The sequence below is a fragment of the Python bivittatus genome, unplaced genomic scaffold (assembly GCF_059951505.1).
Source record: "Python bivittatus isolate LINGU-HERP-01145 unplaced genomic scaffold, Pbiv_v1 ctg000210_np1212, whole genome shotgun sequence".
Classification (NCBI taxonomy): Eukaryota; Metazoa; Chordata; class Lepidosauria; order Squamata; family Pythonidae; genus Python; species Python bivittatus.
In genome coordinates, this window is record NW_028277053.1 from 20,175,022 (window position 1) to 20,189,909 (window position 14,888).

Below are 14,888 nucleotides of genomic sequence, written 5' to 3' on the forward strand. Positions count from 1 at the left end.
ATGAATTGACAGCACAAAGGTCGTGCACAAAGCAATAAACGGGGTTCCCTGCAGAGTCTAGTTTAGGTTTATGAACAGGAAAAATGGGGGTATTACATGGGGAAGTGCAAGGACGCAAAACCCCTTGTCTAAGGTAGCTGGTAATAAGCAGTTGAATGGGTCCAATGGCTTCAGTTGGAATACTATATTGAGGCAGACATGGTGGTGGTCCAGATTTAGTCTGAATGACAACAGGAGCCGCACTTTTCAGGAACCCAACATCCGAGGATTCCCAGCCCCATAATGAATCCGGGAGGGTGCACAAGTCCGGGGGCACCGTATGGGGGTCTGAGGCTGCTGAAAAAAGGGAAAAAAGACAATGCATATATGTCAAGGGAACATCCAAAATCAACCCATTAGGAGTGCATTTAATAGTGGCTCCAAGCTTACAGAGTAAATCACGACCAAAAAGGGAAACCGGAGATTCAGAACAAATGGTAAAAGCATGTGCAATAGTAAGGGGACCCACTTCAACCTTTAGAGGATCGGTAACATTTACGGGGATAACCCTACCCCCAACCCCAACAATATGGTCAGAAACATCAGAAAGAACAGAGGAGGAAGAAGGAGGGTGGGTTAGTAGGGATGCCGTGGCCCCGGTATCAACCAAACAGTGATACTGTTGGCCATCCACCGTCAAAGACAAAAAGGGTTCCCCCCCAGGTCCAGACTGAAGAGGTAAAGCGAGTGCACTCAAGGGCTTTGGTTCTTGGGCGTCCCCAAGATCCCGTCATTGCGGAGAAAATCCGGACTGCGCCAGAGAATCTGTGGAAGGAATAACAGGATATGAGCGAGGTCGGGAAGGGAGAGGAGGAGGTGGAGCCGGAGTGTGGGAACGAGGAAATGGTATGGGTTGTTGCTGGGGAAGAAAAGGGTTCCCGCTTCTCCCCCGCCGATCCTCCATTCGCTGGGCATCCGCCTGGCGGGTCCTGCATTCACGGGAGAAATGCCCCTCCTTCTGACAGTAATAGCAGAGGGGACGGGCTGGTGGAACCCCAGACCTGAGCCTCACATATTGTGGTCGGCTGCGATGATCCGTCTGAAAAGTAGCAAACATTTTTAGGTCTTCACGGCGCTCATCACGGCGCCGCTTATCTTTCTCCTCCTCCTCTTTTCGCTTACGGTGATCAAAAACGAAATTGGCAATACAACGGAGCTCAGCAACATCTAAACTTTGCCAGTTGGAAACGATGGTTTGGAAATGGTTTTTAATGTCAGCAGCCGCTTGCTCTGTAAGGTTTGCCCCATTCGACAGAGAAACTCCCGTGACACGTGTGGTTCACAAAAGAGGTTTACTCATGCGTAACGTAGCAGTCACAAGCAAAGCCAGGACTGGCTTGGTACATTTACATTACTCCTTTATAGTTGTCTCAATCCCCCGCGGGCCCCGTTGCTAGGTTACATATTACAAATTAGATTGCAGATTGCCCCTGTAATCCCCCCCTTCTACTGGAATGGCAGGTTCAGCCCAGTTCTCTTGTTTCTTTGATTGTTGTTGCCTATGGCATGGTCGTTGGGGCTTCTGTCGTGCGCCCAGCCGGGAGCATCCCCTCGCACGCTGATCTCTTCCTCAATTCCACGGCTCTCTCCTTTGTCTATAGCGCCCGCGGCCCTCTGGCGTTAACACAACGCATCCGCTCCAGATTAGTGAAGTGGCGCCAGGTGGACCATTCATTAGCTTGCGGTTTCGCATTTCCTCTTTCTGCGCTAGCGCTCGAGTGGTGAAATTGACTAAAGCACGGCTGGGCAAGTTCCTAGGCGTGCAGTGCCAGCTGAACCTGACATGCTCAACAAAAGCAGAGCGGAGAAGCCTATTGTCTTTATCATTTTCAAGATCCAAATGGGCGTGAGTGACCCCTGCCTCAGATAAACGGACCCAGAAAGCGTCCGGGGTTTCAAGTCTCTAAATTGTGTTATTAAATTCAGACCATTTCAAAGGCTTCTTCCCTATTTCCCGAAGGGCTTCAATGAGGTTCTCCTTAGCCCTGTTATACTCAGTCCAATGGGCAGCATTATTATAGTCCCATGTAGGCTCATGAGTTGGCCAAGGGACCCGGGGTGGTGGTGCCACTTCCCCGGGAACCGGTAGAACAGGACGACGGCCAATTTCTACACATTTTTCAAACAATTTCAAGACCTCATCCCTGGTCAATAACATATTAAGGAGCTCCATCATATCAGCCCATGAAGGGTTGTGACTTCGAATGACTGCCTCTAAGCGTCTTATGACAGCCAATGGGTCTTTTCGGAAGGAAGGAATGTCAGAGCGCCACACCGCCAAGTCCGTTGGTGAAAAAGGAGTGTGATATCTTAAAAATGCTATATGCCCAGCAATAGCCGGTTGCCCATCTGTAGCAGGTGTGGGAGGTAGAGGTACTGGATTTAATAACAGAGGTGCCATCATTTTGCCGGAAGGCAAAGTGCCTTCGTGCCCTTGTTCCGAGCAAACGGAGTCTGGAGCGCTGGCAAGAGGGGATAAATCGGCAAGTTCATTCCAACAGTGCCAATAAGACAAGTGCTCTGGACAATTCCATTTTAATTGGAGCTCAAGAAGCTTCAGTTTGTCACAGTGGAATGTACCCATGGGAGGCCAAATTGCATTACCGCTTGTATCCAGATATTGAGTCCATTCCATACATAGTTCACGTGCACGTCTTTTCCTCATTCCTGGCTGGGTGGGCAAATCCCCTTATCCCAAGCCTGTAACAACCTTCCCAAAGGGGAAGATGGGGGTACTGTCGACTGAGTATTCCCCATACCCTCTCGTGTCCCTAAGCGTGGCACCGGTGCCCGTCGGATTTGAGGTGTGTCTAAACACCCAGAGACTCCCTATTAGAGTACCGACCCTCTGCGCGCTTCCAAACTCCTGATCACTTATCAATTTTGCAATTTCTAGGACACAAGCGGTAATCGCCCAGTTATGGTATCAGCCACTCATTCAAGCACAACTGTAGCCTCAGCTACTTATGCAAGCACAACCTGCCCGGGCACGCGGATCGCCCTGGTCCCACTTGCTATCGGGTTGCTCTGGTCATCACTCAACAAGAGCTAGCAGAGGCCCGGGGGCGTCTTGAACCAGTTTGACACACAGCCTTGGTCTGCAGTCGGGTTTTATAAAAGGGATCAAACACACATTCCCAGGTTTGGCTTATGGTCACTCACTCACACACTCTCTGCCTGTTGAGGCACGTGGATCTTGTCAGCCCCCCTTGCTTTCTACCTGGGTTTTCCAGATAGGTGCAGCTGGAGCAGACAGACACACACCCCTGGTCAACAGCGGGGAAATAATTGGGGAAACACACAAAGCTCTTACAACCGAACACTGAGGCACAACAAATTACACACAAACGCTGGGCTAATAGAAAGAAAAAAAATGTTTTTGGTACTCACCCACTGTGACGTTGTCCTAAATTCATGCAATTGGTTGGCACAAAACCAAAGTTCCCTTTACTACCTTCAGGGCAATCCCGCAGGAAAGTCACAAACCCTCTGGGCAAATGGCCCGGTGCCGGCAGGGCGTGTTATCCTCCAGGGACCCAGCCCATCAGGTTAGCCCAGTCCCATCTGGGTCGCCAAATGTTGGAAGAAAAAGTTATCTTACCAAGTCCGTTTCTGAGCCGGGAGTAAAGACACTGACAAATTGCATGAAGTTAGGAGATTTATTCTTCACCCAAGTGCAGAAGCAATGACAGCAGGCAGTTAGGTGGGCGACCGCGCTAGGCCCCCTCCCCACAGTACCTTATATACCTTCTGTTACATTCAAACCCATGTTAAGATGTCATGACTTTCTGATCCAATCAAAGCCTTGATCCATACTCCTCCCCTTACCCAGGACCCCTTTCTCTGATGCCGAATAAGGTTCTTCCTTTCTGTATGTAAACTAATTTCTATCACCTTGAGTGTTAACAGCCATATGTAAACTACCCTTTATCACTCTGATTGTCCACCAGGCGCTGTCCTGATTTACATCCCTGAGAAACAAGGTCAGGACCGCTTATCTTTCTTTGTGAGGGGTCATCTGAACAAGAAGAGACTATCAGGTCAAGACAGTTTATCTGCTTACATGAGTTGCCGCCTTTCCAGTCAGGAAGAGGCAAACCATATCAGCAATTAACACATCCTTGAGATTTTGAAAAGTGTTAAAGGTCTCATCCTCAAGAATGCAACCTTTTGATAATCTAAAGTACAGTCAATCATACATACAGGAAAGGGAATATTGGCATTTTGCTAGGCCTGCTTTTATTTCATATTATGCAATATATAAAGATAAATGTTTAAACATCTAAATGTCTTAATATATAAAAATGTCTAGATGCCCCAACGTTCTAACACTTTGATGATGCTGTCCACACACCTTGGCCCTATATACACATATATGGTACTTTCGTGATGCTCTCCCCACCCTTTGGCCCAATATACCCATATACGGTGGTTGATGATTCTCTCCCACCCTTTGGCCATATATACCCATATATGGTGCTTTGATGATGCTCTCCACACACCTTGGCCGCATATGCCCATATATGGTGCTTTGATGATTCTTTCCCCACCCTTTGGCCCTATATACCCATATACGGTGCTTCGATGATGCTCTCCACACCCTTTGGCCCTATATACCCATATATGGTGCTTTGATGATGCTCTCCCCACCCTTTGGCCCTATATACCCATATATGGTGCTTTGAGGATGCTCTCCCCACCCTTTGGCCCTATATACCCATATATGGTGCTTTCAGGATGCTCTCCACACACCTTGGCCAAATATACCAATATATAGTGCTCTGAAGATGCTCTACTCACCCTTTGGCCCTATATATCCATATATGGTGCTTTGATGATGCGCTCCCCACCTCTTGGACATATATACGCATATATGGTGCTTTGATGATGCTCTCCCCACCCTTTGGCCCTATATACCCACATATGGTGCTTAGGTGATGCTCTCCCCACCCTTTGGCCCGATATACCCATCCACGGTGGTTGATGATTCTCTCCCCGCCTTTGCCCCAAAATACATATGTATTGTGCTTTGATGATGCTCTGCCCTCCCTTTGGCCCTATATACACATACATGGTGCTTTGATGATGCTCTCCACACACCTTGGCCCTTTATACCTATGTATAGTGCTTTGATGATGCTCTCCCCACCCTTTGGCCCTATATACCCATATATGGTGCTTTGATGATGCTCTACACACACGTTGGCCCTACATACCCATATATAGTGCTTTGATGATGCTCTCCCCACCCTTTGGCCCTATATACCCATATATGGTGCTTTGATGATGCTCGCCACACACCTTGGCCCTACATACCCATATATCGTGCTTTGATGATGCTCTCCCCACCCTTTGGCCCTATATACCCATATATGGTGCTTTGATGATGCTCTCCCCACCCTTTGGCCGTATATACACATATATGGTGGTTTGATGGTGCTCTCAACCCACCTTGGCCCTTTATACCTATATATGGTGCTTTGATGATGCTGTCCCCACCATTTGGCCCTACATGCCCACATATGGTGCTTTGATGATGCTCTCCCCACCCTTTGGCCCTATATACCCATATATGGTGCTTTGATGATGCACGCCACACACCTTGGCCCTACATACCCATATATGGTGCTTTGATGATGCTCTCCCCACACTTTGGCCCTATATACCCATATATGGTGCTTTGATGATGCTCTCCCCACCCTTTGGCCCTACATACCCATATATGGTGCTTTGATGATGCTCTCCACACCCTTTGGCCCTATATACCCATATATGGTGCTTTGATGATGCTCTCCCCACCCTTTAGCCCTACATACCCATATATGGTGCTTTGATGATGCTCTACATACACCTTGGCCCTACATACCCATATATGGTGCTTTGATGATGCTCTACATACACCTTGGCCCTACATACCCATATATGGTGCTTTGATGATGCTCTCCCCACCCTTTGGCCCTACATACCCATATATGGTGCTTTGATGATGCTCTCCCCACCCTTTGGCCCTACATACCCATATATGGTGCTTTGATGATGCTCTCCACACACCTTGGCCCTACATACCCATATATGGTGCTTTGATGATGCTCTCCCCACCCTTTGGCCCTACATACCCATATATGGTGCTTTGATGATGCTCTCCCCACCCTTTGGCCCTATATACCCATATATGGTGCTTTGATGATGCTCTACCTACACCTTGGCCCTACAGACCCATATATGGTGCTTTGATGATGCTCTCCCCACCCTTTGGCCCTACATACCCATATATGGTGCTTTGATGATGCTCTCCCCACCCTTTGGCCCTACATACCCATATATGGTGCTTTGATGATGCTCTCCACACACCTTGGCCCTACATACCCATATATGGTGCTTTGATGATGCTCTCCCCACCCTTTGGCCCTACATACCCATATATGGTGCTTTGATGATGCTCTCCCCACCCTTTGGCCTACATACCCATATATGGTGCTTTGCTGATGCTCTCCCCATCCTATGGCCCTACATACCCATATTTGGTGCTCTGATGATGCTCTCCCCACCCTTTGGCTCTACATACCCATATATGGTGCTTTGATGATGCTCTACATACACCTTGGCCCTACATACCCATATATGGTGCTTTGATGATGCTCTACATACACCTTGGCCCTACATACCCATATATGGTGCTTTGATGATGCTCTCCCCACCCTTTGGCCCTACATACCCATATATGGTGCTTTGATGATGCTCTACATACACCTTTGCCCTACATACCCATATATGGTGCTTTGATGATGCTCTCCAAACACCTTGGCCCTAAATACCCATATATGGTGCTTTGATGATGCTCTCCCCACACTTTGGCCCTACATACCCATATATGGTGCTTTGATGATGCTCTCCCCACCCTTTGGCCTACATACCCATATATGGTGCTTTGATGATGCTCTCCCCACCCTTTGGCCCTACATACCCATATATGGTGCTTTGATGATGCTCTCCCCACCCTTTGGCCCTACATACCCATATATGGTGCTTTGATGATGCTCTCCCCACCCTTTGGCCCTACATACCCATATATGGTGCTTTGATGATGCTCTACATACACCTTTGCCCTACATACCCATATATGGTGCTTTGATGATGCTCTCCCCACCCTTTGGCCCTACATACCCATATATGGTGCTTTGATGATGCTCTCCCCTACCTTTGGCCATACATACACATATATGGTGCTTTGATGATGGTCTCCACACCCTTTGGCCCTACATACCCATATATGGTGCTTTGATGATGCTCTCCCCACCCTTTGGCCCTACATACCCATATATGGTGCTTTGATGATGCTCTCCTCACACCTTGGCCCTATATAACCATATATGGTGCTTTGATGATGCTCTCCCCAACCTTTAGGCCTACATACCCATATATGGTGCTTTGCTGATGCTCTCCCCATCCTATGGCCCTACATACCCATATTTGGTGCTCTGATGATGCTCTCCCCACCCTTTGGCTCTACATACCCATATATGGTGCTTTGGAGATGCTCTCGCCACCCTTTGGCCCCATATACCGATATATGTTGCTTTGATGATGCTCTCCCCACCCTTTGGCCCTACATACCCATATATGGTGCTTTGATGATCCTCTCCCCACCCTTTGGCCCTACATACCCATATATGGTGCTTTGATGATGCTCTCCACACCTTGGCCCTACATACCCATATATGGTGCTTTGATGATGCTCTCCCCACCCTTTGGCCCTACATACCCATATATGGTGCTTTGATGATGCTCTACATACACCTTGGCCCTACATACCCATATATGGTGCTTTGATGATGCTCTCCCCACCCTTTGGCCCTACATACCCATATATGGTGCTTTGATGATGCTCTCCACACACCTTGGCCCTACATACCCATATATGGTGCTTTGATGATGCTCTCCCCACCCTTTGGCCCTACATACCCATATATGGTGCTTTGATGATGCTCTCCCCACCCTTTGGCCCTACATACCCATATATGGTGCTTTGATGATGCTCTCCCCACCCCTTGGCCCTATGAACCCATATATGGTGATTGATGATGCTCTACATACACCTTGGCCCTATATACCCATATATGGTGCTTTGATGATTCTCTCCCCACCCCTTGGCCCTATATACCCATATATGGTGCTTTGATGATGCTCTCCCCACCCTTTGGCCCTACATACCCATATATGGTGCTTTGATGATGCTCTTCACCCACCTTGGCCCTACATACCCATATATGGTGCTTTGATGATGCTCTCCCCACCCTTTGGCCCTACATACCCATATATGGTGCTTTGATGATGCTCTCCCCACCCTTTGGCCCTACATACCCATATATGGTGCTTTGATGATGCTCTCCCCACCCTTTGGCCCTACATACCCATATATGGTGCTTTGATGATGCTCTCCCCACCCTTTGGCCCTACATACCCATATATGGTGCTTTGATGATGCTCTCCCCACCCTTTGGCCCTACATACCCATATATGGTGCTTTGATGATGCTCTCCACACACCTTGGCCCTACATACCCATATATGGTGCTTTGATGATGCTCTCCCCACCCTTTGGCCCTACATACCCATATATGGTGCTTTGATGATGCTCTCCCCACCCTTTGGCCCTACATACCCATATATGGTGCTTTGATGATGCTCTCCACACACCTTGGCCCTACATACCCATATATGGTGCTTTGATGATGCTCTCCCCACCCTTTGGCCCTACATACCCATATATGGTGCTTTGATGATGCTCTCCCCACCCTTTGGCCCTACATACCCATATATGGTGCTTTGATGATGCTCTCCACACACCTTGGCCCTACATACCCATATATGGTGCTTTGATGATGCTCTCCCCACCCTTTGGCCCTACATACCCATATATGGTGCTTTGATGATGCTCTCCCCACCCTTTGGCCCTACATACCCATATATGGTGCTTTGATGATGCTCTCCACCCACCCTTTGGCCCTACATACCCATATATGGTGCTTTGATGATGCTCTCCCCACCCTTTGGCCCTACATACCCATATATGGTGCTTTGATGATGCTCTCCCCACCCTTTGGCCCTACATACCCATATATGGTGCTTTGATGATGCTCTTCACCCACCTTGGCCCTACATACCCATATATGGTGCTTTGATGACGCTCTCCCCACCCTTTGGCCCTACATACCCATATATGGTGCTTTGATGATGCTCTCCCCACCCTTTGGCCCTACATACCCATATATGGTGCTTTGATGATGCTCTCCCCACCCTTTGGCCCTACATACCCATATATGGTGCTTTGATGATGCTCTCCCCACCCTTTGGCCCTACATACCCATATATGGTGCTTTGATGATGCTCTCCCCACCCTTTGGCCCTACATACCCATATATGGTGCTTTGATGATGCTCTCCACACACCTTGGCCCTACATACCCATATATGGTGCTTTGATGATGCTCTCCCCACCCTTTGGCCCTACATACCCATATATGGTGCTTTGATGATGCTCTCCCCACCTTGGCCCTACATACCCATATATGGTGCTTTGATGATGCTCTCCCCACCCTTTGGCCCTACATACCCATATATGGTGCTTTGATGATGCTCTCCCCACACCTTGGCCCTACATACCCATATATGGTGCTTTGATGATGCTCTCCCCACCCTTTGGCCCTACATACCCATATATGGTGCTTTGATGATGCTCTCCCCACCCTTTGGCCCTACATACCCATATATGGTGCTTTGATGATGCTCTCCCCACCCTTTGGCCCTACATACCCATATATGGTGCTTTGATGATGCTCTCCCCACCCTTTGGCCCTACATACCCATATATGGTGCTTTGATGATGCTCTCCACCCACCTTGGCCCTATATACCCATATATGGTGCTTTGATGATGCTCTCCCCACCCTTTGGCCCTACATACCCATATATGGTGCTTTGATGATGCTCTCCCCACCCTTTGGCCCTACATACCCATATATGGTGCTTTGATGATGCTCTCCCCACCCTTTGGCCCTATATACCCATATATGGTGCTTTGATGATGCTCTCCCCACCCTTTGGCCCTACATACCCATATATGGTGCTTTGATGATGCTCTCCCCACCCTTTGGCCCTACATACCCATATATGGTGCTTTGATGTTGCTCTCCCCACCCTTTGGCCCTATATCCCCATATATGGTGCTTTGATGATGCACGGCACACACCTTGGCCCTTTATATACATATATGGTGCTTTGATGATGCTCTCCCCACCCTTTGGCCCTATATACCCATATATGGTGCTTTGATGATGCTCTCCACACACCTTGGCCCTACATACCCATATATGGTGCTTTGATGATGCTCTCCCCACCCTTTGGCCCTATATACCCATATATGGTGCTTTGATGATGCTCTCCAAACACCTTGGCCCTATATACCCATATATGGTGCTTTGATGATGCTCTCCCCACCCTTTGGCCCTATATACCCATATATGGTGCTTTGATGATGCTCTCCCCACCCTTTGGCCCTATATACCCATATATGGTGCTTTGATGATGCTCTCCACACACCTTGGCCCTTTATACCCATATATGGTGCTTTGATGATGCTCTCCCCACCCTTTGGCCCTATACACCCATATATGGTGCTTTGATGATGCTCTCCCCACCCTTTGGCCCTACATACCCATATATGGTGCTTTGATGATGCTCTCCACACACCTTGGCCCTATATACCCATATATGGTGCTTTGATGATGCTCTCCCCACCCTTTGGCCCTACATGCCCATATATGGTGCTTTGATGATGCTCTCCCCACCCTTTGGCCCTATATACCCATATATGGTGCTTTGATGATGCTCTCCACCCACCTTGGCCCTATATACCCATATATGGTGCTTTGATGATTCTCTCAACACCCTTTGGCCCTATATACCCATATATGGTGCTTTGATGATGCTCTCCCCACCCTTTGGCCCTACATACCCATATATGGTGCTTTGATGATGCTCTCCACACCTTGGCCCTTTATACCCATATATGGTGCTTTGATGATGCTCTCACCACCCTTTGGCCCTACATACCCATATATGGTGCTTTGATGATGCTCTCCCCACCCTTTGGCCCTACATACCCATATATGGTGCTTTGATGATGCTCTCCCCACCCTTTGGCCCTATATACCCATATATGGTGCTTTGATGATGCTCTCCCCACCCTTTGGCCCTATATACCCATATATGGTGCTTTGATGATGCTCTCCCCACCTTGGCCCTATATACCCATATATGGTGCTTTGATGATGCTCTCCCCACCCTTTGGCCCTATATACCCATATATGGTGCTTTGATGATGCTCTCCACACCCTTTGGCCCTATATACCCATATATGGTGCTTTGATGATGCTCTCCCCACCCTTTGGCCCTATATACCCATATATGGTGCTTTGATGATGCTCTCCCCACCCTTTGGCCCTATATACCCATATATGGTGCTTTGATGATGCTCTCCCCACCCTTTGGCCCTATATACCCATATATGGTGCTTTGATGATGCTCTTCACACACCTTGGCCCTACATACCCATATATGGTGCTTTGATGATGCTCTCCCCACCCTTTGGCCCTATATACCCATATATGGTGCTTTGATGATGCTCTCCCCACCCTTTGGCCCTATATACCCATATATGGTGCTTTGATGATGCTCTCCACACACCTTGGCCCTTTATACCCATATATGGTGCTTTGATGATGCTCTCCCCACCCTTTGGCCCTATATACCCATATATGGTGCTTTGATGATGCTCTCCCCACCCTTTGGCCCTATATACCCATATATGGTGCTTTGATGATGCTCTCCAGACACCTTGGCCCTATATACCCATATATGGTGCTTTGATGATGCTCTCCCCACCCTTTGGCCCTATACACCCATATATGGTGCTTTGATGATGCTCTCCCCACCCTTTGGCCCTATATACCCATATATGGTGCTTTGATGATGCTCTCCACACACCTTGGCCCTACATACCCATATATGGTGCTTTGATGATGCTCTCCCCACCCTTTGGCCCTACATGCCCATATATGGTGCTTTGATGATGCTCTCCCCACCCTTTGGCCCTATATACCCATATATGGTGCTTTGATGATGCTCTCCACCCACTTTGGCCCTATATACCCATATATGGTGCTTTGATGATGCTCTCAACACCCTTTGGCCCTATATACCTATATATGGTGCTTTGATGATGCTCTCCACACCGTTTGGCCCTAAATACCCATATATGGTGCTTTGATGATGCTCTCCCCACACCTTGGCCCTATATACCCATATATGGTGCTTTGATGATGCTCTCCCCACCCTTTGGCCCTATATACCCATATATGGTGCTTTGATGATGCTCTCCCCACCCTTTGGCCCTACATACCCATATATGGTGCTTTGATGATGCTCTCCACACCCTTTGGCCCTATATACCCATATATGGTGCTTTGATGATGCTCTCCCCACCCTTTGGCCCTATATACCCATATATGGTGCTTTGATGATGCTCTCCACCCCCTTGGCCCTATATACCCATATATGGTGCTTTGATGATGCTCTCCCCACCCTTTGGCCCTATATACCCATATATGGTGCTTTGATGATGCTCTCCACACCCTTTGGCCCTATATACCCATATATGGTGCTTTGATGATGCTCTCCACACCCTTTGGCCCTATATACCCATATATGGTGCTTTGATGATGCTCTCCCCACCCTTTGGCCCTATATACCCATATATGGTGCTTTGATGATGCTCTCCCCACCCTTTGGCCCTATATACCCATATATGGTGCTTTGATGATGCACGCCACACACCTTGGCCCTTTATACCCATATATGGTGCTTTGATGATGCTCTCCCCACCCTTTGGCCCTTCATGGCCTTATATGGTGCTTTGATGATGCTCTCCCCACCCTTTGGCCCTATATACCCATATATGGTGCTTTGATGATGCTCTTCACACACCTTGGCCCTACATACCCATATATGGTGCTTTGATGATGCTCTCCCCACCCTTTGGCCCTATATACCCATATATGGTGCTTTGATGATGCTCTCCCCACCCTTTGGCCCTATATACCCATATATGGTGCTTTGATGATGCTCTCCACACACCTTGGCCCTTTATACCCATATATGGTGCTTTGATGATGCTCTCCCCACCCTTTGGCCCTATATACCCATATATGGTGCTTTGATGATGCTCTCCCCACCCTTTGGCCCTACATGCCCATATATGGTGCTTTGGTGATGCTCTCCCCACCCTTTGTCCCTATATACCCATATATGGTGGTTTGATGAAGCTCTCCACCCACTTTGGCCCTATATACCCATATATGGTGCTTTGATGATGCTCTCCCCACCCTTTGGCCCTATATACCCATATATGGTGCTTTGATGATGCACGCCACACACCTTGGCCCTATATACCCATATATGGTGCTTTGATGATGCTCTCCCCACCCTTTGGCCCTACATGCCCATATATGGTGCTTTGATGATGCTCTCCCCACCCTTTGGCCCTAAAGGCCCATCTATGGTGCTTTGATGATGCTGTCCCCACCCTTTGGCCCTTCATGCCGATATATGGTGCTTTGATGATGCTCTCCACACACCTTGGCCCTATATATCCATATATGGTGCTTTGATGATGCTCTCCCCACCCTTTGGCCCTATATACCCATATATGGTGCTTTGATGATGCTCAACAAACACCTTGGACCTATATATCCGTATATGGTGCTTTGATAATGCTCTCCCCACCCTTTGGCCCTACATGCCCATATATGGTGCTTTGATGATGCTCTCCACACCCTTTGGCCCTATATAGCCATATATGGTGCTTTGATGATGCTCTCCACACCCTTTGGCCCTTTATACCCATATATGGTGCTTTGATGATGCTCTCCCCACCCTTTGGCCCTATATACCCATATATGGTGCTTTGATGATGCTCTCCACACACCTTGGCCCTTTATACCCATATATGGTGCTTTGATGATGCTCTCCCCACCCTTTGGCCCTACATGCCCATATATGGTGCTTTGATGATGCTCTCCCCACCCTTTGTCCCTATATACCCATATATGGTGGTTTGATGAAGCTCTCCACCCACTTTGGCCCTATATACCCATATATGGTGCTTTGATGATGCTCTCCAAACACCTTGGACCTATATATCCGTATATGGTGCTTTGATGATGCTCTCCCCACCCTTTGGCCCTATATACCCATATATGGTGCTTTGATGATGCTCTCCCCACCCTTTGGCCCTATATACCCATATATGGTGCTTTGATGATGCTCTCCACACACCTTGGCCCTTTATACCCATATATGGTGCTTTGATGATGCTCTCCCCACCCTTTGGCCCTACATGCCCATATATGGTGCTTTGATGATGCTCTTCCGACTCTTTGTCCCTATATACCCATATATGGTGGTTTTATGACGCTCTCCACGCACTTTGGCCCTATATACCCATATACGGTGGTTTGATGATTGTCTCAACATCCCTGGGCCCGATATACCTATATTTGGTGCTTTGACAATGCTCTCCCCACCCTTTGGCCCTACATGCCCATATATGGTGCTTTGATGATGCTCTCCCCACCCTTTGTCCCTATATACCCATATATGGTGGTTTGATGAAGCTCTCCACCCACTTTGGCCCTATATACCCATATATGGTGCTTTGATGATTCTCTCAACATCCTTGGGCCCGATATACCCATATATGGTGCTTTGATGATGCTCTCCACACCCTTTGGCCCT